Source organism: Passer domesticus, chromosome 13 (genome assembly GCF_036417665.1).
Source record: "Passer domesticus isolate bPasDom1 chromosome 13, bPasDom1.hap1, whole genome shotgun sequence".
NCBI lineage: Eukaryota > Metazoa > Chordata > Aves > Passeriformes > Passeridae > Passer > Passer domesticus.
This window is the reverse complement of record NC_087486.1, coordinates 12,063,314-12,070,908: the sequence shown is the minus strand read 5'-3', so window position 1 is coordinate 12,070,908 and position 7,595 is coordinate 12,063,314. Positions and strand designations below refer to the sequence as shown.

The window sequence follows — 7,595 nt, the reverse complement described above, 5'->3', positions numbered from 1 at the left end:
GGGGTTGTTGGTTTGGTTTTTTGTGGGTAATTTTTTTTTGTGTGTGTTTTAATTGGTCAGGTTTCAGTTTTATTTGATTTTGGGTTTCTTTGTTTTGTTTCCTTTGAGGAAGAGGGAGATTTTGTGAGAGTTCTGTTTTCTTGAAAAATATTTCCTTTCACAGCTGCGGCAGTCTGACTCCTGCAGGACTACCCACTTGTGTGACAGCACATTTCTGTTCAGCCTTTGGGGACAGACAAGTCAATATTCCATATCAGAGACAAGGATGCTGGGAGGAAGAAAACATGTAACTGAATTCCAACCCTGTACTGGTTTTGGTGAGAAGAAGTTAACTTTCTTCATGGTAGCTCTTCGGGTGCTGTGTTTTGGATTTGTGCTGGGAGCAGCACTGACAGGGGGGTGTTTTACCTGCTGTGCTCACTCAGCCTCAGGGCCTCCTCCCTGTCCCACACTGCCCCAGCATGAGCAGCTTGGGGTGCACAGGAGCCTGGCAGGGGACACAGCTGGGACTGCTGACCCCAGCTGGCCACAGGGATGTTCCAGACATGGCATCATACCCAGCAATAAAACCAGGGGAAAGAAGGAAGGGGAATGACGTTCAGTTTTGTGGCACTTATCTTCTTCATGTCACCTTTATGTGAGATGGGCCCTGCTTTCACCTGCCTTCCCATGGGAAGCAGAGAATTAATTCTCTATTTTACTTTATAGTTTGCTTAGTTTTGCTTTATCTATTAAACTGTCTTTATCTCAACCTACAAGCTCTCTCCCTCTTACCTTTCTGATTCTCTCCTCCATCCTGCTGAGGAAAGCAAGCGAGTGGCTGCCAGCCAGGGTTACAGCAAAACAAAACCTCAAAACAAAGCACCAACTACAAATGCAATACACTACTCTGTTAATATTCAAGCCACATATTATTATCCTCCACACAGTCACCCAAGCAGAAACAAACAGATATACCTTACAGGGGTGTTATGAGATTAATTAGTTAATAACTAGAAAACAATTTGAAGGTGTAATGCCATGTTACAGAAATGCTAAGTACCGTAACATTATATATGTAGAAATGAAGGTGAGCTTGCCAGAAATCCCGAGACTGACTGCATGCAGAGTAATTACAGGAGCAGTTCAAGTTATTTTCTTGCTTAATATAACAATCCATGTCCCAGCCCATCAAACCATTGTTTCCAAGGAGTGAATATTGAGTGGAACTAACAGCTCACAGTAATGGAACTGCTCTCCGGAGAACACAATATGTATCACTACCTCATAAGAGATACAACTGGAACAGAGCAAACTTCAAATGAGCAAAGGAACCAGGGTGAAGCTATTCTTTTATCCATGCCAGGACCAGAAAAAAATCTAAGAGAAGCTTAAGAAAAGCATCTCAAAAGAAGAGTTTTAATCCTACCTTTCATGCCAGTGCAGTGCCTGTTAACCTCGCTGTACAGGGAGTTCAGTGTAAGCAGCAATGCCTCAGAACCTGCCCTGAGCACTTTGGGAAGGTTTCCTTACACACGTGCACACACACACACACATGCATACACTAAAATTAAAGGCCAGATGAGGCCTCAGGTTTAGCAGATTTAACTCAAGGAATGACAGGAATTCCATAGAACTGACTCTGCAATTGTCGAGAATGAAATCATCCAAGCCCCAAGAGATCCAGTTCTGAGCTTGGCAGTGCTCAGAGCAGAGCCCAGCTCCAGTTCAAGTCAGTTTTACTACACAACAGTATTAACTGAGCTACCTTTGAGAAGTGAAAATAGACGATGAGGCAAAGAAAAAATTCAAACAAACAAACAAACAAGAAAAATATGCGCATGTTACTTCATATCTCTATATTCCTTCATTATTTTCCAGCCATGTTGAAGTTGAAGATTCCTGTGAAATTGTCCTCTTGCACACTTCCTGACACTACTGTGTAACTGAACAATGACATGATACTCCTCAAATCTACACACTTAGTCACACTCATCAACTAGCTCACCTTCAATGAAAAAGAAAACTGAATTTGGGAAAGATGACATTTCTTGAAGGATGACTTTTTAGCCTTTGTAAAACTCTCTCTCTTCAATCCTAGCTACACAGCCTCATAAAATCAATGTTCTTCAAAGAAGAATTCTGCAAATTATGTCTATCAGGTATGTAACACACATCTTACAGCTGGTAAGAACAAAAGGGAAGTGGCAGCAAACTGACTCTGCAGTACTATGGCCTCTTGAACTCTCCTGCTTACAAAAGTGAATCTTAAAGTAACCCAGGCTTTAGAGACAAAACTCTTAACAAGCACAACAGTGCTCCTGCTGCTCTACACCATTTCCATTTAGAAGGCACACTGAATGAAGTAAACTGCATGAGAGCTCAAATGCTGGGACAACTTGAAAACACCAGTTCTGGTTCTCCAGTATTGACAGACACATATGCACGTGAGAACAAATGCCTCAGGGATATGGTCAGCATCTCCCACAATGCTTGGATAGAAGTAACTGACTACTCTGTAGTCCAGGAGATGCACAAAGGTGATATTACAATGTGAATAACCAGAGGACAGTTCAAGAGCTCACCTCCTGCACAGTGCAGGAGATCAGTAACAACCTCCTCATCTAACTGACCAGGGGATGGTTGGGATGCAGACCTTGCTGGGCATGGTCCCTTCATTCAGCTATGCATTCCAATTGTCCTCACATGCCAAGACTGCTGCAGGAGATGAGAACATCTTTCCTGTCAAACCCCACTCCCTGAGATCAGGTCTAAACAGCAAGCAGTCTCCTACTGCAAGCTGTGAACAGCTGTTCATACTAACCCTAAATTAAGGGTCCATAGAGATAACAATTTCTAAAGCTTCACCTGAAAACCTAAGCTGATGTAAGTGACAGTATTTAATATTTAATTTTAACTTTCCTCAGTGTTTTCTCAAATGCTTTTTCCTTGCCATTCCATTTACAACCTAAATTTCATGCATTCTCATAGACATTTCCAAAGCCTCTCTTTGCAAAGCCTCCCCATACTAGCTGGCTTTTACCAAGTTCTGCTGCACTAATCTTTTGACAACTCCATACCAGTGTGGGAAATGTTCTCTTGAAGCCGAGGACAGCAGAGATTCAAACCATGAAAAAGCAATGGGCAGAAGACAATCTCTCAGAGATTACGTTCCATAAAATTGAATTGGCAACATCTGCTCAATCTACTGTAGATAAACAGTGAACTATTTTCCAACTCATTAACTCAGAGGATAAGATATTAAATAAACCCAGGGGCCTCATGCTTTATTATCACATTTGAGGCTTGTCCCAAACTAGCCAAATGAGTTCTCCTGTATGAAAGAGAACCCAAGAATTGAGTTGCATAGCAAACATCCACCTAAATCCTTGGAAGACAGAAAAAGCACCCCTGCTTACTCTGTGTTTCTAATTACTAGTCACTTAGCTTAAATTATTAACCATGTCCTCAGCAGTGATGTATGGTACATGTAAATCTCCAAACAGCATTCTAATAGAATTATCTAATTCTATTAAACCACAAACAACTATCCATTAAATATTTATTAGAAAACTTGCATTCACTTAAAATAGATTGGAATGTCAGTGAAACACTTCACTAATCCTTTCTTTGTTTCAGCCTTCCATGCCAAGGGTTCAAAATGAGCTATCAGAATCACACTTATTGATTTAGTACAAATTAGCTGGCTAATCAAAGTCAATAAAAATAAAAAGATTTGAAAAGAATTTACAAAGTACACTATGGATTTCTCTGAAAAATGCACTCTGTTTAAATAAACAAGTTAGTTAAATTCCAAATTACTTGATTATGTACAGCTTTTTAGCTCATTCCACCATAGGGCAGAGGTGGTAAATTAGAACTAATTCAATTTTATTTGTAGCACCAGTGAGATGCAGTGAAGTTAAAACTGTTTAAAGAACTTAAGCAATTCAATAGTATTTTAAGTTCTCCATATAGTTGTTAAGTTGGATTTTTCTACAGCTTACTCAGTCTAACCTGGCGCCAGAGCAAAAGCAGTATTTCAAAAAATCAAAGGGACAAGCAACTCAAAACATTCAAAATCATGGACAACAGCACCTATTCGCTTTCCAAAAAACCCCCACAAAATAAAAAAAACCACGAAGTTAAAGAAATTATGAGGGCAAGTAAAAGAACACATGGCACAAGTAGTCAAATGTCATGTTATCACTACAGTAGTATGAGTTATGCAAAGCCAATCTTTATGTCACATTTTGTGGCAGATCCTGCTTTGATCAGCACAGTTTTACATATATTTACATACACATTTGAGTAATTCCAACAAAATCCATGCTGCTTACTGCTGAAGTGTAACCAGCCCCTAGTGACACACATCCTCTAGAGTCATCCCCTCAGAAAAATGTAAATCTGTATTAGCTGAAAGAGTAAAATTTTAAAAAAAATCCTCATGTGAGTACTACAACATGCCTGTCCCAAAAGCAGACACAATTTTGTGTTCTTGAGGCTGGGAATCATGTGAAAGAAAGGTGTCTCCCTCCCATCTTGCTTTCTCTAAGTGAGCACTTTTCCATCCCTCTCACAACATCTGGAACTTCTCTCTGCATCAATCACCTCCATGGCAAACTCATCACACCTGATGCAACTGTTGTAAGCACTGATGCCATCCTACAGGGGACACTGGACACTGCTGGGATCAGACTGGTTTCAAATGTGGGCCTGAGGGTGCACAGGCAGGGGAAGCAGAAATCTTGGAACTTTTCAATGTTCAGATGTAGTGCTGAAAAATCTAGAGAGGCATAAGGGAAATCAGACAGAACATACATTTCTTCTAATTTCATTAAGGCTCCAAATTATCTTTCATTTCTCAAAATGGTGGCTGTCCACACACAATCAAAGTGTTTTTTGAGTTATCTTCACTGTGAATGCTGGCTGAAAGAAATCCCACTCTTAAACAATGCAGAAGAAAGCTACTGCTGACATTTCAGACCACTTAGTGAAAATGAATAAAACAAAAACTAAGATTTCCTATACTTAACACTCCAGAGATATATGAAAGGAGTTCAGTTACACTCACGTCCTGTAAGGGAAGGAGTTCTGCTCCTTGCAGATCCTGGCTGACCAAGCACCCCAAACAGGCTGCACCCTGCATCCCACAAGCATCCAGTGAAAGCAAAGCAACCTGAGGCTGGCTTCATTTTCCCCAGGCTTTTTCAGAGTTTGAGTCTTTTAGACAGCTGCCCGAAGATCTTGCTGTTTTCATGCATTTTTGGACAGGTCTTTGTTTTCAAGTACACGTCCTTAGGCTGTAAGAAAAGTGGGCTCAATCCTGGACTATGCGCTGCTTTTTGTGGTCCTGTATACTGGGCACAATGCAAGATAGAATTCCATGAGCTCAAAAATACTAGCAATTCACAACCACTTGGCACAGGTGTAATTGACTGTAGAGAGCACAAGGTAGGGACACGCAGCCCTGATGAGATTTTACCAGAGATCAAGGCAGGCAGAAATTGGCCCTAATTTTTGTACAATAGCCAGCACTTTAGCTCTTCACTTGGAAACTTCACAGCTGTGAAACATTTACAGAAAAGGAAAGCAATTACAGAGCACTACCACTGGAGGAGCTTAAATAATTTAAGGTTCATCATGTCCCTAATTCATTTTATTTCATTTTTTCCTCAAGACTAGATGCTGTTCATTTTAACGCTCTGAATTTCCACATATTGAGTTGGGCTTATTTATTCATCTAAATGTGTATAGACTATATATGGATTTTTTGTTTCAAACACCTTTCCATCCTCAGTTCTGCTCCAAGCCTACTCTCTGATGAAGAATTATGCTATTAATCCACACTTCATTCCATGTAAAGTCAGTGCACACAAGAACACACAAATCTGTCAGCTTTAACAAAGACAGCCCCAAAAGTCTAAAATAAATAGGTGGTTTGGTGGGCTTGGTTGGTTTTTAAAATGTTGTTGTAAAATTTACAACTTAATATTGGTTTTTGAGTTATCTTTAATGTTCAATGCTGCCTGAAAAAAATTCCACTCTTAAACAATTGGTTTGATAATGCAAAATTCTGTCAAAGCAATAATTTCATAGGCCAAGGGAAAGGACCAGTTTTGGCTGGGAGAGAACGGGGTTTAGGAATCCCCTGCAATCATACACAAGAAGCACACAAATTTAAAAACATTAAAAAAAAAAAAGGTAAGAAAACCACACCAACCAAAACAAAGTAGACACATCTAATGGCAAAAGGTAACAGCCTGTAGTTCAAATTCCCACTGCACCTTGTATCATGTCCTTTTGCTAATTCTTAGTTCTCACCTTTCCATAGCACAGCAAAGGAGAACTGATCATTGAAGCTAGGATTCAAGAAGTAATCTATTTGCTTATGAACTGTCACCTAACCCCAACAGGTTAGTTATTGCTCTCACTCAAACCTATACAAGCCAAGGTAGCAAAAACACTAGGAATGTTTTAGGTACAATAAAGAAAATGGCAAAGACAGATTAAAAACTCTTTAAACTGATCACAAAAATTCTCCATGTGCAACTGTGTATCACCACACAGATTTCAGACCTGGGGCTGCAGCAATAAGAACTCCCACAAAGATCCAGAAGAATGATGAAACATGGGAGGGCATTATGCAACTGCTGGCACAACAGCAATAAAAGCAAAAAGCATCAGCCAAAGACTGTACAAAACTTGATTCTGAAGTATCAAGAATGCAAAATATTTGAGTCTTACTGAGATATATAAAGAAAAATTACTACCAATTTTAATTAAAGTAACTCCCCAATTTGTGAAGTGTTCTCCAACTTATGACCTTCAAGACCAACCCTACCATCAGCAGCACCATGTCTCGGGTATTTACCAAACAAGCTACTAAAGAAAATGCTGTGCAAAGGTCAAAGAAACTGATCCAAAAGTCAACTTGCTCATAAAGTACCACTAACACCCTGGAGCCTCAGTGTCTGTATGTCATGTATCACATGATCTTAAAAAGTCTGTATAGACCCATAACTTACAGAATTTAAACTATGGATTTAAGCAATTCTAAGCCAGGTAAACCTAGAAGATGACAAATCTTCTAAAAGCAGAAGTCTTGATTGCTCAAGCAAAATAGTCAGAGTCATAACCCTCAGAGCTACACATTATCTGACTGCCATGAGGCACAAAGACTGATATTCCTACAAATCATTTGGAATTATTTGAATAATAAAGGATAGAGTTCTGAAATGTCAAAATCTGAACTACTGCCTGTTTCTTTTACAAAAGAAAGTATGAAAAGGTATAAAGTCTTTTGAATGCACTCTCTTTAAAGGGAGCAAGTACCCTAGATGGCAGAGGGAGTGATAATAGGTAATGCCCTGCACAAAGCTCACCAAGATGAGCAAAACAGTTCCCAAAGACCTCTACTCATTGAATTCTTCTTGCACATTTTTTTACTTCTAGGTCACAGCAAGCCTCTTATCAATGGTTAGCTTTCATCCAATTTTAAATGAGTAACATCAAAAACATCCATTTCAATTTCTTAGGACACAAAATCACCCAAATGCTCTCGATTACCCAGACTGCCCATCCCAGAAATGACTCAGTTAACCCCTGACACATAA

At 39.6% G+C, this 7,595-nt stretch overlaps 1 long non-coding RNA gene across 1 annotated transcript; it reads left to right on the top strand.

Moving 5' to 3' along the window:
* Positions 1–1,197: 1,197 nt before the first annotated feature.
* On the top strand, positions 1,198–6,438 carry LOC135280154 (uncharacterized). The gene is made up of 3 exons (XR_010347205.1): positions 1,198–1,458; positions 2,081–2,141; positions 6,314–6,438. It is a non-coding gene; the product is annotated as an uncharacterized LOC135280154 (long non-coding RNA).
* The last annotated feature ends 1,157 nt before the right edge of the window (positions 6,439–7,595 follow it).